At 36.1% G+C, this 18547-nt stretch overlaps 1 protein-coding gene across 2 annotated transcripts in view; it reads right to left on the bottom strand.

Moving 5' to 3' along the window:
- Window positions 1-18547, bottom strand: part of LOC132698155 (nephrin) — a 520664-nt gene that overhangs the window by 446407 nt on the left and 55710 nt on the right. The gene's annotated exons all lie outside the window — the stretch shown is intronic.

Here is an 18547-nt window from a genome sequence, read left to right as displayed (position 1 = left end):
CGTCAATTGACCACTTCTTAAGTGACTAGTGAAATTCGATCAATATGTCTTAAATAACAATTGTAGAGGGTTATCCATCATTTTGTTTTTCATTTGGCCATTTTGTTCATTTTCTATAAACGCCAAATTCCAAAAAACTTTCATCCGGTAGAATAGAATTAAACAAATAGAATGCAGAATGGAATACTTACATTATTTAAGCCTTTGGCACGTCGCATACAGGCGAATTTTCATCAAAAGCTGGCCAGAAGTCAGAAGCTCCAACTTAAAAATCTTGAGCTAAATCTATTACATTTCAGTAATCTAGTTCCCTGGCTATGATAAATAAACCAACTTTTGTTTTGATTCGCGTTGCTATGCGCCATATTGTTATTGAAACTTGAAAGTTTATTAATTTGTATTCATTTAATCAGAGTGCATCAGTGTGTATTTAACCATTTTTTCGAAATTGGTGATTGAAAAATAATAAAATTATAGTATGGAGCCTATTGCTAGTGGTAAGTACAAGCATATAATTATTATTATCTATGCAATTATTATCATCTATGAATTGTTTTAATGTCACAATGGCGTCACTTCTTAAAATACATAAATATTTCGTTTTCTTTGGACAAAAAGTACATTTCCCCGCGTTTCCCCATATTCAAATTAGTATAGAACTCTTATTTAATATGTCCTTATAAATAATATTAATATTTTCTTATTTATGCTATAATTTGCGATCTTAATCTGTATCTATTTTTTAAGAAGAATGGCAATGTTGCCAGATTTACAGCTTTTACGTGACACGTCATCGTTTTGTTATTTTAATGCCATTATTGTTGCATGAATGTTATTAAGCTTCGCAACACCGCTTTTGACGCGTAAAAGTCCCGAAACATATTGGCAGTTTTCGAGATAATTAAGGGTTTCTGTACTTGAGCGTACCTGTTTCGGTTTTCTTTCTTTTTGGTAGGCTCATATAATGATACAAATTCAATTAAAAATTATTGACCTTATCTTTTTTTGTTGTTGTTATTGGGATTAATTAAGTTCTTAAAGAGGCAAATTCTAGACAAGGCGTTCTAATGCCCAGACTTATAGTCGCATCTCAGACTTAAGTCGAGCTTGGCCAAGTTTATACCTACTTAAAACTTAAGATTCCGACTATACTATAGTCGAATTTGTAATATATTTTCAGCTAAGAAAAGCTTGAGCGAAAGCTTTTTACGTTACATTTGCTTTTTTAGTGAAAATTTTACATTTTAAGTCATGCTCAAGTACGAGTATGGCATAACTCACGACTATAAGTACGGGCATGAGACAGTTTGGAGTAGTTACACTAAACCTAGCTAGGTTTCAGTGACAAAGTCAGAAATTGCCAACTCCGACCACCCAATCTAATCTAAATCTTTATTTTTTATTGCAATTAATTTTTAGATACTCCTTCCCTAGTTACATGTTTAAACTTGCATACCAACATGTTCACAAATGAAATGCTATGAAATACTGGGACAAAAATTCATAAAGTTTTGAGCAGAAATATTTATATCCTAGACTAGATTAAGTGTTTTTTGGCTAATGGATGACATATAGCATACATGACAGTCTAAAACCTGTGTTTGCCCTGTGTCATTTTAAAAATTTGTGACACAGAAAGTTATTAGGTGTCTAATCAGATCTTTTTTTATAATAGACCAAGAATTATGAGATACGTTTTTGTACTAGATTTTCATAGACGCAACTGTACAAATTTCAATAGTCCATAAAAAGACTTGTCATAAAAAGTTCTACTTGTTTATTGCCCTAAATAATAAGACTATACTTGCAAAATTCTTAATACTCAAAGTACTCAAATATCAATATCTCATCTTCATTTTTACCCCTTTTCTCTAAAATATTTATTATCTTTTTGTAATATTGTTTTTGTAGTTACATATACATCATCATAATTCAAGGTCAAAATTAGAACTGTTTTATGTTTTTCTTCAATAATACACATTGTTGGTGTTGCTAAAATAAGTTTTAATAACTGTCACTCAAAAATAAATGAATTACGTAAAAATGTGAACAAGTAAGAAACTAAATTAAAATGTTCTAACGTCATTCTAAAAAAAAAAATTATTAATCAGTATTTAATTTAGGTACGACTTTTCGACCACACTATATATTTTTACGTGTAGCGGAATAATAGTGTAAAGTACTGTATTATCATTAAAATTTATACTCTTCGTAAATAAATTCATTACTCATCATTTTTAGATATTTTTTTAAGATAAATAATATTGGCCAGTATTTTGATCAAATTCGCCTATGTGCGTCGTAGGACTGAAAGACACAATAGGGATTCTATCGTATATTAGTAGTTGTAGTGTTGGGACTGGTCAGTTGAGCGTCAATTGACCACTTCTTAAGTGACTAGTCAAATTCGATCAATATGTCTTAAATAACAATTGTAGAGTATTATATATCATTTTGTTTTTCGTTTTGTCCATTTTGTCCATTTTCTATAAACGCCAAATTCCAAAAAAACTTTCATCCGGTAGAATAGAATAAAACGAATAAAATACTGAAGAGAACACTTTGATTATCTAAGTCTTTAACATGACGTACTAGTAAAAGACACAAGAGGGATTATATAGTTATAGATTATATAGTATAATAGTAATTAGTAAGTAGTTGAGCGTCAATTGACCACTTCTTAATTAACTAGTCAAATTCGATCAATATGTCTTCAATATCAATTGTAGAGTGTTACCTATCATTATTTAATAATAATATGTATTTTATAATAAATGATTATGCATTTGTGATGTCCAATTTACCTATAACCCTCTTCAAGGAATTGACTGGTGAATGGACAGGAAAAAGTTTGATCCGTCAATTCTACAACTCTAGTAATTAGTGTTGTATGATTGATATTTAAATGGAAATAATTGGCAATTACTGCTAATCCGTGGAAGAATAGGGTGTCATTAGTCGAATTATTGTGATCGTAGTCATTTATAGTTATTTCCCGGAACTTCTGTAGAAAGTATATTGGAAGAGTACATAGAAAAATTTATAATAAAATATCCTTTTTTTAAGTCAGCAGTATGATGGTATAATCGACAAAAAGGAAAAACTCAAGTGGTTAAGGTAAATTAGAAGCACACTTTCTATGGAGCTTAAAAGTTGGTCCGTGTTCATTTAAAAAGGTTGAAAAAAATAGTATAAGATATGTTTATTTTTCTGGACTATATTATCAAAAGTGAAAAGTGATATTGAAATTATATAATTTTTCAAAATTTCATTTCATTTGATTAAAGAGTTGTCTGCTTGTTTCTATGTTTTCCTTTATATCAGGTGATGTTTGTTTCGTTTGAATTTTGATATTTTCTTGCTGTGGTAGGTTAATAAATAATTAATTTAATTAATTTAGTGGTAAATTCTTGTGGGAATAGTAATTTAGGGTTCACAAATCCACTATTGAAATCCTTTTCGAGAAAAAATGAAGAGAGGAAATAGAGCAGCAGTTGAGACTAGGGTAATACAAAAATTACTATTCCCCACAAGGAAAACCTTTATCCAACACTTGAATAACATAATATTGAGGTTTGGAATTTACTTGTTAAATAAGTAGTAAGGCATATAGGCAAAGGGTAAAGGCTGATACTGTACATCGCAGTCTGAATGGTTTATCTGCTGTGTCTGTCTATATAACAATTATAAATAATTTAGAAAATTTCAACCTTTATACAGGAAATTGGAAAAATATGTGGACAGAATGGTCTTCCTAGTAGAAAAGGTTGGCGATTGTACAATAGCAAGTGGCGTATCACAATGGTGGTCTCTCCTGAATTTCAGTTATTCAAACATGTCTGCCAACGCAAAACGCTGTGCTACTCTGATCGCTGCTTAATATCGAAGCCGACTCCCAAAAGCTTCCAGTTTCGTGACAAACTATACAATAAGATTATACTTAATGCTCCTTTCAGCTCCAGACAATCGCACTGAATAGACGTTGATCTTCTACGAAATGTAATAATTAAGTAATTACTCCACCTATTTGCTGTTTGCCGCTCGTGTTTTTGTGCCTTTGTTTGCAAACGCTTTCAATAATAAGAAAGGGGCGTCGCGGCTGAAGACGTTGCGGTTCGTTTGCCAAAATTCGCCCCATTGTTCGGGCGACCGCCATTGATTCGAGGAAACTCGACGATTGTTTCTTCACCTCCTCCACGCTAGTCATTTTCAGTTTGCTCGATACTACGTATTCCACAGCCCAATTTGGCATTCGAATTAAGTCTCCTTTTAGATTACCCAATCGATATCTTGTATACAGAGCGTTCTATAAGATCCTGATCCTTAAGGAAGTGATTCGCTGGATGATTTTAACAACGAGATAAAATAAAACATTTTTTTACAATGCGTTTTTCTCATATTCATCTATTGTTGGTACATGCTCAGAATGCATAAAAACTTTTTTTTTGTGAAAATTATTTATCTACTTTCCCCAGTGGCCTCGAAGCATATTTTTATCGCATAAAATCAGCACGAATTGGTTAAGCCGCTTGTCATTTTTATTTTAATCTAAAAATCTATCTGTCGATGATAGAGGTTCTGATTTTTCATCCGGTACAATCTACGACGCAGCCCGTGTAACTAGTTTAGAAAAACTATAACAGAGGACATAACCTAAATACTAAGAGTTATATATACCGGGTGTCCAAGTAAAGGGCAACGAAATTGATGGTGGATTTTTCTCGTTGCTCGTGTGGTGCCTTTACACCAGATTAATGAATGACATCTACGTTCTTGGATAACCAAATTACCTAAAATATGAATAAACTAGCTCGATTCACTTCATTTCATTTATAAGTACTCTCTAGCAGTGGGCATTGTTAACATAAATGAAAATCACAAAAACCCATAATATATCTACACCACAAAAGACACCGAGGAACAATTTAGAAGCGTCAATACAACCTAATAATTCGTTCAGGAAAAAAGCAAGTATAGAAAAAAATTGCAGGTCGAATTAATTTAGCTGCAAATACTTGAAAGCAATACTTAAATTCTCCATTTAATTTTAATTTTTGCGAGCGATCCCAATAACCAAACACTCAGAGGATCTTAGATTGCCTATTTTAGTTATTTAATTTTTTAAATTAATTAGTGTGCAATTTTAGCAGCACATAATTCGCTACTAAAATTGATGTTGTAATTCTCTCCCATATTACACATGGTGTATAAAAGTATTATTTTTTATGGACACCGGAATGGTCCCTATGGATCTCCACGTTCCCGTCTAAACATCCCGCTCGCCCTCGAAGTTATTTACCTTTAAACCGAGGTAGACACTTTTCTCCGAAGATGGCGTAGGTATAATGTTTGTGTACGCGCGCCGCTCTGTCACCACTTGAAAACTTTTCAATGGAGTGGCATCTTCTTTTAAACGCTAGCCAGAAAGCCGGGAATACCTTTTAAATTATTTTTGCGCCAACAGTGCGGAGAAATGTGCACATTATACCCGGTGGCGGGGAGTGCGCCGCCTTCTCCGCGGGATGATTTAAATTTTATGAAAATATCGCGGCAGCTTGCGTGTTGCAGTTTTACGGCGAACATTTTCTATGTGCTTCCTTAAGCACACATAAGTTGGGCGATGAAATAGGGAAAACTTATGCTAATGGAACGAGAGCGGGAAGGCCCGAGGAAACTTATTAATATTTTATAGAAGTTATATTTACAGTGTTGCGATCGCGGGCCACGGGAAGACTGCGAATACATTAATCAGGACCAAAAACCTCCTCGCTGCGCGGTATGGTATTGCTAGTAATAGGACCAGGCGGCGTCACGTGGTTTGAAATTTGTAAAGGTGTGGGATTACATCAAAAGTTACATTTTTAAAAAATGTTGGTAAATAACGAATGCCCGGCTCAGCTAGAGAACTCCGCAGCAGGCAAGGTCAGTAGTACAAGTCAATAGTACAATTGACAATCTTATGATTTCTGCAGTTTATTACACTTCTTTTTTCCTATTTGAATATTTCAAAAATGTAGCCCCCTCTACCCATTAATGTGCGTTAGAAATCGTGTGATGTCTAACCCTGTCTAACCACTCAGGTGGTTATTCGCTTCGCTGCGAGAACGTGTTGCATACAATACTTTGCCTACGACCGTTAGTTTTTGCGTATATTTTCGCAAAACACGAATACATTCACTGACATGACTGTCAGAATTGACAAGCGTCAAAATTCAAAGCGTGGGAAATATCTCCGAAAACATCCGATTGCTCCCAAACCCGTGCGGTAAAGTCCCGGAAATGTCCGAAGTGGCACGGATCCGTGGAAAATGAAACTAGTGTGGTAAAGTAACGGTTTCCGCACGCTAGATCGGTGTGTAACTAGGTATTTTACAGAGAGGACCAGAAAAATATAATTGCATTTAGCTATTTAGTTAGAGTGAGTTCTTTTGTGGCAATTTGGCCATTTTTACTTTCTTTGGCAAGTTTCGTAATGAAGAACCGTGTTAATGGTTTGTCAAGGCTTTGGTGGTTTGTTTGCAATGGATTTGCACAAGTATATCTCGTGAGAATCATTTTGATTTTTTTTACTTCCACAAACCCGATGTAAATGATTGTGTAAGAAATAACACCTTCACTACTTATTTGAGAGTGGTAGCTCGGCATGATATATTCTCGTTTTTATCTATTTTTTTTTTTTGGGGTTTACTTTGATACTAATTATTAGCGTTCGAATTGAATCCTGGTGAATCCTGGCATTGGATATACCTTCTTGTATGGTGAATAACGCTTACATATCAGGTTGCAAACATCATATCCAGATAACTGAGGATACAATGCCAGGTTAAGGCCAGAAATTTTTTTTGTTCCAGGTTAGTAGGCTGAAGGAAGCATGTAACAATGAGACTGCAAAAGCCCGAAGCATTGTCAATAGGGGAAGAGGACCGCCACGGATGTAGACAATGCGGAGTGTTATCCCCCCCCCCCCCCCCCGCCGGACACAGCAGCCTCTAACACTCAAACACCATATTCACAAGATAGGAGTCCCCAGCGATGACGAGTTGTACATGGAGAATGAAGAAACGGCAGAGCACATATTGCACAGTTGCCTGGCAGTAGGAACAATCAGGTCATCATAACTGGGGGCCGAAATCCTCAGACTTTAAGAATACAAGACTGAATCTGAGTGGGGAGTGAATACTTGGGGGTGTCCGGAAATAGATCACAGATGGCGGCGGAAAGTCGGGGCATCGAGTACACACAATAAATCCTAAATTGGAAATATATTGTAGTCTCGAAGATACAATAATAAAATTTCCCTTGAGAACAATATTAACGCGAAGAAAAATATATATGGTAGACAAGACCTAAATAACATTCTGAGCTAAATATGAATCATAGTCGACTATGTCAATAATTAACTAAATTGCTTTTGTTTCTTTTGTAGTCACGTATTCATTGTCCAATTTCCCCATTCATTGAAATGAATCCAAATGAGAGTGGGCGCCCAACCCCTTATAGTATTTTAGCCAAATAATAGTGTAGAGCTGGCGTTCATACTAAATAAGACTAGAAATATTAACGTCGCAAGTGAACAAGAAGAGGGTCCACACCTCAAGATGTAACTCATCTTACCAGCTGATATTTAGAGATGTTTAATTGACTGCGAGTCACTGTATTGCAATAAATAGATGTTGGGAAGCGCTTGAATTTATTTAGATCGGACCGACTCAATATTCAAGTACATATGTTGTGAGGATAAAATGAAACGACCGACCTCACCAACTGGACATTGCAATAAATATTTGTTGTCCTTAAAAAAAACCTTCTGGAAATTTTCGGAGGCATGTGTATGCGTTTATTATGGTTTTATTCAGTCTTTTTCCATGTTGCAGGCTTATCTACTTGTCCCACCCACTGTCCCACTTAAATCTAACCATCTCAACCTATTTGGGGTGCAAAACGCCAGCATCAAAAATAAAAGAAACGATCCTAAGTGATGTTGCCTCTCCAATTCCTGGCAAAGTTGTTATCTGCCGCGAATTTCCCTTTCTTTTTACGCCAAACGCTCCCCCTGAATAATATATACACAATTTCCCTTTCGAAACTATTAATCCATATGCACCCTCGCCCTCCTTTAATAAGACTAATTTATTATTCATAAACTCCCGTAATTTGTTGCTCGCTTGCTACGAAGGCGTCGTCGGTATAGACCTCCGAGCGTGGAGAGCTCTTGCGGTACTTTGAAATCATCCCCGTTACAGTGTACGCCATTCACCTGGGGCCCTGCTTCGTCTCACAATGGAACCCCATTACATAGGGGACCGATGTTGCCCTTGCACTGCGGAGCCGGTACACTTTGTAACTCGTTTGATTCCTCACAGGAGCAATATCACTTTCCCCGCTTTGTGTTTAGCATCGAGATGCCGTGGCCTCGGTATTTTAATTTATTTTCTTTCGGACGCCATAGATACGAAAAGCGTCTTCTCCTGGGTTTTGATGTTGAAATTCGCGCGCTTTGCCCGATGCTATATTAAAATGTGTTAGAGGAAGTTTTCAGTACGTCAACACAGTATTTCATAAAATATTACAATACCTTAGCAAAGAGCTTGTCTAATAAACGGGTATCTGAAGAAGTTTTTTCACGTGTTGCATACTATACTTTTTCTAAGGATGCAGTCGTTGCAGAATACATGAATCAATCAACGTTTGGATAGCAAAGGAAACTTTAAGCATACTAGCGGCGATTACCAAGGTTCATTTAACTAGTATTCCACAAAGAAATTGAACAAACGACAGCCTGCTAGCATTCAGGAGATCAAATGTGAAAATTCTCTTAGGGATGTGCACCGAACACTGCAGCGTCAAACACTCAAACGCTATATTCACAAGATTGGCGTCGCCAATGATGACGAGTGCCGGTTGTACAAGAAGAATGAAGAAACGGCAGAGCACATATTGTACAGCTGTTCGGCAGTAGCAAGAATCAGGTCTTCAAAACTGGGCCAGAAATCCCCAGACTTTAGGATCTGAGCAAAATACCCCCTCACAGAATAGCCGACTTTTTACAAGGCTGAATCTGAGTGGCGAGTGAATTAGAACCAAAGTCAAAGTCAAAGTCAAAAGTGCCATCTGCAGGTTTAAATACATCCATCGATTTCTTCGATATCCTTATCGAAGTAGAGCGACCCACTTTAGTGGTATGTGTTGATAACTTAAAAATAAATAAATCCCGGTGCGCAGTTCTTCAGTTCTTTATCTCTGTTCCTCTCGTTTGTCAGCCTGAAGGACCGAGCAATTAATATATTTGCCACTGCCTGTATTTGTGATGGGTGGTGATGAGATTTAGCGTTCAGATATCTATTAGTGTGTGTTGGTTTTCTATAGACAGTGTGTTCCAAGTGTCCATCTTCGGTCCTTGTGATGTGCACATCTAAAAAGGGCAGACTGTTATCCTCTTCAAGTTCTATTGTAAATTGAATCCTTGGGTGAATGGAATTCAGATGATCTAGGAATTTCAAAAGCTCCTCCTTGCCAAAAGGCCATACAACAAATACGTCATCAACGTATCTTGTCCATAGTTTTGGCTTCAGATTTGCCTTCTCTATTGCTTTCTTATCGAAGTAAATCATGAAGAGGTTGGCAATCACAGGTGAGAGAGATGATCCCATTGCTGCTCCATTTGTTTGTCGGTAAATTTTCCCGTTGTACATAAAGTAAGCGTTTTTCAGGCAACGTCTTGACAGATTCATTATGTATGGCGGAAGATCTTCGTTTTCCTCTATAAGCAAGAGTGCCTCTTCTACTGGAATACTCGGGTAGAGGGATTTGACATCGAAACTTGCCATAATGTCGTCCTTGTCCATCCTGAGAGAACCTAAAATCTGAGTGAAATGTTCTGAGTTTTTAACATAGGAATCTGCCTTTTCCACTATAGGCTGAAGTGCACTGGCCAGATGTTTTTCCAGCTTGCATAATGGTGAGTTAAAGGCGCTTACGATTGGACGCAGGGGAACCCCGTCCTGATGGATCTTTGGGAGCCCGTAGAATTTTGGGCAACGACTCGATTTTTCCCTCGGAATAAGTTTCTTCTTTGTATCCTCATTTATTGATGAATCGAGAATTTTGGACTTAGTTGTTTTTTCCAAATATGTCGTGGGATCTCTGGTGACTAGTTTGTATATTGGGTCGTTCAAAATATCCTCCAATGTTGCATTATAATCCGACGTATTCATGACGACAGTGGCATTTCCTTTGTCTGCTGGCATTATTAGAATGTTTTCGTTTTTGTTTAGATTCCTTAAGGCTTGCATTTCTTCTCTGCTTAAGTTTGGTTGCGGTGGTTTTGACTGTCTTAAGACTCTGGCGACATCTTGCCTAATTAACTCCGCATCTTGTTCATCTATGGTGGAAAGACTTGCTTCGACGTTGGAAACGATCTCTTCGACGGGTACTCTTTTTGGAGCTATTGCATAGTTAAATCCCTTATTCAGTACGCTGACTTCTGTATCGGAAAGATGGTATGCTGAAATATTATGAACTGTACTGCTTCGGTTTGTATTTGGCACTTGTCCTGATTTTTTGGAATTGATCTGAAGGATTTCTAATTTCTTCCACAGTTTTTTTGACGTGATGTCCTTGTCTTTCTCAGTGCGCCTTGATGTTAGTAATTCTATGCGGTCCCACAGCAACTGATGGATCTTGTTGCTCAGTTTCAGGTGGAGTCTGAAAAGTTGTAGCTCAGTCTCACTAATTTCGTACCGGGTCCGCCTGATCTGGTCTTGGAGTAGGGCCTTGCTAGCTTTGTCCAGGATAGCTTGTGTCTTTCTGGTGCGTGTGTGATAAGACAACCTTGTAAATGTTGGCAGCAAGTTCTGGTTGCGGCAGCTTTTAAGAAAATTCAAGTTGCACAGCGAAATAACCCTCCTTTGTCTTAGTTTTTCATAACACTTGGTGGCTGTAAAGGTCTCCTTCCCGTAAAGGTGTATGATATTATTATTATATTTTATTATTATATTATATAATAGATATTAAAATTTATGATTATATATATATATGGGCTAATTAATATCCGTTTAGTACTTTTACAATGGAAACAACTTTTTTATCGTTAATATTTCGAAATCTTTAACGTTGTGAAATAGGGAACCTTATACAAAACAACCTTTTTGTTCATTGGCAAATATGATATAATTAAAATTTGTTTTGTATTATAATGTATTTTCATTAGAAGAAAATTACTTTTAATGAGTTTTTCATTAAAATTTTTTATGCCGTTTGTTTTGAAAATATCAACACATATCATTAAAGTATATGGAAATCAACGCCAAAAATATATTAGAATAGCTTTGAGCCTCCAGTATCTAGATTTTTTTTTTTAATTTTCTAAGAGATTCTGAGAAAAGGTCCTCCCGTTATAGATGGGCCACCCTGTACATAGCGACTACTTTAATGATGTATTTGCGCGGAACCAAAAAGCGAAGGTATAAACAACCCCATCAAACAGCGTTTCCGGTAGAACTGGACAAAACAATCCGTGGCCCGAGGCCATTCGCAAAGGGCTTGATTGATTCGATAAAAGAACAAAACTTTCCAGTAAAATCGCGAACCGGACTCTAGCCAAGCCAACTGAGAATATAAAGCGTGCTGCCGGTACATAAATAATACATTCGGTGGAACATTTCAATTTGAAAGTAGCCTTTCAATGGATATTTACCCCCCGCGTATTGGAATGTCGTTCTGCGGAGCTCGGGAAAAGAGTCTGTCTTTGTTCGATAGTTGGTCCGACGACGTCGCTGACGTTAGAGAAAAATCAATTTCAACTTTTCATGTATGTCGCGTTAAAACATTACATTTTGAAACGATATACGCGGTTCGAGTTGTGGGATTTCCGCATTTGTTTTGGATTTATTTGCGAAAATTGAAAAACTTTCCCCGAGATCGGGACTTTCGAGATTTCGACGCAAATTCAACGAGATAGAGTGCTAAACGCGACACGACCCCATTCGAAATTTTAAATGAAAGCCGCGCGAACGCTGCTGCATTGCATCTTTATTGGGGATGAAATCAATTTTACGAGAAATTTACTAAGCAGTTATTTCAGGGAAAGTAATGTGTCCGTTAAGCCCGATTTTGACGTTGCAGTAGCGAACAACCACTAAAAAATAACTTCGTAAGTTACTAATCGCTAACCAAAAACTAACCTCACTCTGCGCTGATTATCTTAGCTTCAAAAACGACAAATGAACACTGAACCCAATTTGAAAGTTCGCTTCCTCGTGAACTGCTCGTTTGATATACAGCAAGTAAGTGCATCAATGAGACGAAATTTTCTTTCCAACATTTCGAATACCTAGTAGAATGCAACAGCGATGGCAGCTCTCCACAGCTCGAATCTCATTGGAGCATGATCTTTTCCGAATGCCTACTCTTATTAGTCACGACAATATCTCTACCTTTATGAGAGATACACCGTTACAAAACAAAGGGCTGGGCTGGGATTAAGCTGCGAAAACCTTAAACCGTAAAGTTAATTATAAAACTAAAAAGGTCATAAAGATTAAAGAAAAAGTAAGGATAAGGTTAACAAACAAAACGTTCAGGAAAAATCATACTCCAAAGCGAGTCTATTTGACAAAGGATGCTACAGCTGATACTTTCTACATAGTGTTTCAAATTTCGGGAAAAAACTACTACTACGTACTACGTCTCTACGCCCCGTATATGCTCAAATTCAAATGTGAATAAAAATTTTTAACATAGTATCGTTACTGAGAAATCTTTTTTTTAATGTCATTAAAATAAAACTAGCGATTCAAGAAGAAGACAACTTTAAAATTTGGTCCAGTTTCTAATGGTCGTTTTTTTAAATAAACAAAAAAATTTTCTAACCTCAATTTCAAATACGTTCAAATGTGCCAAACAATACAATACAACAATTTTCAGCTGACAAGAAAAACTTCATTCCATTTACCTCTTTTTCATTCGATTCTGGCATATGCTTTCGTTTGCGAAAAACGGCGATCGCAAACCAAAAGACTATTATCAAACGTTATTTCAAAAACTTAGGTTAATGCTACTACCATCGGTATACATGTATCACAGTTTTACAAATTCATAACTAAAAAACTCTGTTAACACTATGCTCAGATCATCACTTCCTCCTCAAATTTTCTTCGAGCTGTGAAGTTTAAATGCATTAAACATTTTAAAACCAAAATAATATTATTTTTTGGAGCATTGCTTCCATTCTGTAGATAAAAGGTATTATCTGATCCTTAGAAGTTTTTAATACCTATTTATTATAAATTTAAGAGGTTTTAAAATAATAATTTAAATGTAAAGCAGTCAAATAAAGAATCTATTTAACCGCATATCATTTTTTGTTCTGAAAACAATATAACTATAAAAATACTCCGTGAGTACGGGCAACTTTATTTTGCTTTGAGCATGACGGAGCATAGATTCCCGGTTTGGCAAAGAACCCCCTATACTAAAATCTGTGAAATACAACCGTCTATCCAAAAAATGCTTTTATTATACAGAAAAGATTTTATTAGGTCTAATATGCCTATAACACGTTGTTTTATACTTCCAATTCGGTGCAGCAATACATAACGTCATATATACGTCCGAGCTGCAATAATATTTTCAGTCTGAACTTTCTCCCGCTCTCCCTAGGTAATAAAATCTTTTGTTCTCCGTGGAAAAACGCGGGGAGATAGGCGGCAGTGGGCCATAAAACAAAAAGAATTTATAGTGCCAATCTCGTATGACTTTTTTTTTCACAGTTTGAGTTTCGGATTTGTTTACGCCGAAATCAATCGTGGGTTTGCTTTGGAAAAAGGCCCGAAATTTTATCGAGCGTTTTAGATGGGCGACACGCACTCACCGGTACCCGACAAATATTCCTGATTTTGAAGCAAAGTTTACAGGATTTTTAAAATCTACACTTTCGTTTATGTGGTAGAGGCTTCCCTATCCCCTAAACTTTCTCGTAGTACTCCTCTGACATCTTCCTGTTATCAAATCATGTGCATATTTTTTTTTTGCTATTCCAGATAAATAGACATATCCCCTAGAAAACATATTAATTTTGTCCATGTTTCTCTAAAATGTTTAGGATGCTACAATTTTAAAAAAAATTGAAAAATAGTTGAATGTGTATATGATCACTTGTTGCTTTTATTTATTTTTGCAAAAATTGTATTGTCATATCATTAGACGTAAGGATTCGAGATTACTTTTCTTTGCCTTACCAATATTTAACTAAAAAAAGCTCAACTTGGTAATCATTAATCATTAGTAATTAGGGTCTTTAAGAATTTGTTGTAGTATATTATGCAACATGTGTGGTAAACGGTATTTAAGTCACGAGCGTATGTGGCACGTGCGAAGTACAGCGGAGCGAGTGCTTAATAAACGAGTGACCTAAAAAGTTTACCAACGCCGTTACATACTATACTTTTTCTATGACCGTTAGTTGTTGGGTAAATTTTTGCAAAACAACACGAATATGTTCACTGGCATGACAAATTGGCAAACATCAAAATTCAAGCCGTGGAGTAATATCTCCGGAAACATCCGATTGCTCCCAAACTCGTGAAGTAATATCCCGGAAATGCCCGAAGTGGCTCGGATCCGTGGAAAAACGAAACTGACCTAGTAAAATGACACCTTCGGCAAGCCATATCGGTGTATAGTGAAGTATTTTTTCTACTCCCGTCTGTAAAATATATAATTACCTACCGATCTAGAGTGCGGGAAGCGTCACTTTACCACGTCAGTTTCATTTCTCATGAATTCGAGCCACTTCGGACATTTCTGGGATTTTACAGTAAGGATTTGGGAGCAATCAGATGTTTTCGGAGATATTTCCCACGCTTTGAATTTTCTGACGGTGATATCAGTGATATTCGTGTTGTTGTACGAAAATATAACGAAAAAGTAACAGTCGTAGAAAAAGTATAGTATGCAACACGTTCGGTAAACTTTTTAAGTCACTCGTTTATTAAACACTCGCTCCGCTCATGTCAAATAAACTCGTGAGTCAAATGCCATTTACCGTACATGATGCATAATATACTATTACAGAAGGAAGTAGAGAAATAGTATATTATGCAACAAGTGCGGTAAACGGCATTTCACTCATGAGTTTATTTGACACGAGCCGAGCGCAGCGGAGTAAGTGTTTAACAAACGAGTGGCTTAAAAGGTTTTTCTACTCCCGTCTGTAAAATGCCTAATTACACACCGATCTAGGGTGCGGGAAGCGGCACTTTACCACGTCAGTTTCGGTTCCCACGGATTCGAGCCGCTTCGGGTATTTCCAAGATTTTATCGCACGAGTTTGGGAGAAATCGAATGTTTTCCAAGATTTTACCGCACGGTTTGAATTTTGACGTTTGTAAATTCAGACTGTCATGTCAGTGTAAAAATGTACCCAAAAATTAATATACAGAAAAATGTTATGAAATATATCAGAGAATTTAAATACTACGTGCAATAAGCTACAATTAAAATCTAGTGGACTAGTCAGTAAGTGACATTTATAATTTAAGTTTCCCACAGAAATTTTACTTTCCGTTCATTTATTCATTCGTTATTCAACACTCGCTCAGCTGCGCTCCGCTCGTGTCAAATAAACTCGTGAGTCAAATGCCGTTTAAGGCACTTGTTGCGTAATATATTATTACCGAACGTGTTGTATACTATACTTTTTTACAATCGTTGGTTTTTGGGTACATTTTTGGCAAAACAACACGAATACATTCACTGTCATGGTCGTCAGAATTGAGAAACGTCAAAATTCAAGACGTGAAAAATATCTCCGAAAACATCCGATTGCGGTAAAATCCCGGAAATATCCGACGTGGCTCGGATCCGTGGGAAACGAAACTGACGTGGTAAAGTGACGCTTCCCGTACACTAGATCCATGTGTGATTAGGCATTTTACAAATGGGAATAGGAAAAAATTATTTTTTATTAAATAAAAATAGAATCAAGTCATTCTGTCGAACCTTAACTACGAAGTGATGCGAATAAAAGAGTGCAGCAACTTATATACATGATGAATGAAATATGCCTAATACGAATGGAACATATATATATATATATATATATATATATATATATATATATATATATATATATATATATATATATATATATATATATATATTTTTTTTTTTTGAAATAACTACCGGTGGATGTATAAGTTGTTCGAAGCTTTGTTTTACAGGTGGTTTTTACGGGTTTTAGGTTTTGTAGATCGGAGTATTTAGTATTGCAGATAAAGGTCCAAGTTGCTTTACTTTTTAAATTGATACGCACTATATATCCGGATTTCTAAGGAAACACGAAAACTAGAACCTCTCAACAACTCCTCACATGTTTGACTAAAACAATTGCAAATGACTTCTATTAACTTGTTCTCCAATATATAGTTTTTGAACTAGTGTACCTGCATATTCAACTCTCATTAAAGTTTGTATTTCCAAAAAGAGGAAGTTTTCCGAAAAAGATTTTTATATTAATGATTTTCTTGAAGGTGTAAGTTCCATAAGCAACTAACTAGGATTCACCCTTCTATAGTTGCTGATTTTAAATTACAAGTTTGATCGTGTTCGAACTTTAGTTCTGGGTAATTCGAATAAATTTTCTAATTTTCCAAAATGACGTGGCAGTTCGAGTCACCTCGGACGTACAACACTTTGAAAGCCGCATACTCATAAAAAATGAAAGTCGTCGTGGTTCGAACAAAAACTGTGCGTGTATGTGGCGGTATGCACCACCGAGGGTGCTGAAATATTAAAGGATCTTTCCTCGTTCTCCGACAGGGAGCGTAAATTATTCACTCCCTAATTTATCGAGCTCAGAAAAACAAAGTTTAGCTTTTAGATTGCCGACGGTAGAGAAGAGCGTACGGCAAATTAGCCGGTTGGATTGAGATAGTTCCTTCAATTTTTGATGGTATACGTTTCGAGTGCATTTGCGGATGTTGCCTTGAGTATTTGGAACGGCTTTCTAATCGTCTGAAACACTTGATACATAAGAAAATGTTCGATACGTGACAGATGAAAAGATGTATTGTCAATTTTAAAACGATTTTATATCGAAAAGATGCAGACTATCTATTAAATTGCGACACTCTACTGTTTACTCTTTGCTCTCGAATTTCTTGACTTCATATCTGAGATATCACACGATAAAATGGCGTATCCATAGAAGAAAAATCACCCTGACCATGATATTTTTCGACCAGGAAATGGAATTGGAATTCGATTTGAAACAATATTTATGAAAATTGAACTGGGGTGGCTTTTACTTGATAAAAATCTATTTATCAAAATAAATAAGAACTGAAAGTTCAGATTTTCACGAAATTATATATTTTCACATGACAATTGTTTCGACAACACCGTGTCTTTATCAAATGTAATATTTACAAACTACTTGCTACTATATATACCGAAAAATGACATTAAAAACTTAATTAATGTTGTTGTGAGAATTTAAGTTTAATAATGGAGAGGTATTTAAATCTAATTGATCGTTAAGCAATACATCTGAATATCTCATTTCTCTCTATACCAAAAGAAAAAAGGACACAATAGGTAACAAAGTAAGGAACGTAGGTCGACTTGTATTTAATAGTCTCTTACCTTCTCAGAATTCCTTACCCTAACAATCTAATTACCGAGAACCTGGTCGCCCTAAATGTTTTTGTGGTAATAAGTGATTATGTTAATGCCTTTATCGATATGTATAAAAGCACACTATTGTTTCAATAACTTCTAATTTGGCGAGTAAGCGAAAAATTTTTATCTCTAGATGATAAAGTTGCTTTAATTCGGGAGATAGAACACCGTGGACTGTATCCATGATTTGGAAGTGCAAAGAAAAAATCATTCACTTATCATTCATCAATCAAAAACTAAGAAAGCCAACATTTGAAGATTTGGATCGGGCAATGTTGTAGTGGTTCCAACAGGTTCCAAACTCTCTGGACCTATCGCAAAACTAAAAGCAGAAAAGTTTGCTGAATAGCTTGGCATTATCAATTTCAAGGCTTCGAAAGGATGGTTGGGGAAGTTCAAACAGAGACATGGTATAAATTATGGACAGATAAGTGGCGAAGACCGTGATGCTGAAAGAAACGTCACTAACGATTGGCTGGAGAAGACGTGGAGAAAACTAGCAGAAAAGTACAATGCTGACGAAATTGGAATTTCTTACAAAATGACGCCAGATAAAACTTTTAAATTACGAAGCGAAAAGTGTGTGGGTGGAAAACTTTCTAAAGAACGTGTCACAGTGTTAGTAGTTGCCAATATACGTGGGAGAAAAAAAAGGAAAGCTAGTAGTGATTGGAAAATCATCAAACCCACGATGTTTTAAGAACATCGAGCATTTGCGGGCCACTTACAAGGCAAACAAGTCTGCACGGATGACTTCGCAAATTTTTGAAGAGGGATGCAAAATTGAAGGGGAGGAAAATATTACTTCTCTTAGATAACTGCCCTGCACATCGCCATATTCCAAATCTACGGAATATTGGAAGACAAA

This window comes from Cylas formicarius, unplaced genomic scaffold (genome assembly GCF_029955315.1).
Source record: "Cylas formicarius isolate icCylForm1 unplaced genomic scaffold, icCylForm1.1 PGA_scaffold_2__14_contigs__length_35257938, whole genome shotgun sequence".
Lineage (NCBI taxonomy): Eukaryota > Metazoa > Arthropoda > Insecta > Coleoptera > Brentidae > Cylas > Cylas formicarius.
This window is presented reverse-complemented; position numbering and strand designations above follow the sequence as displayed.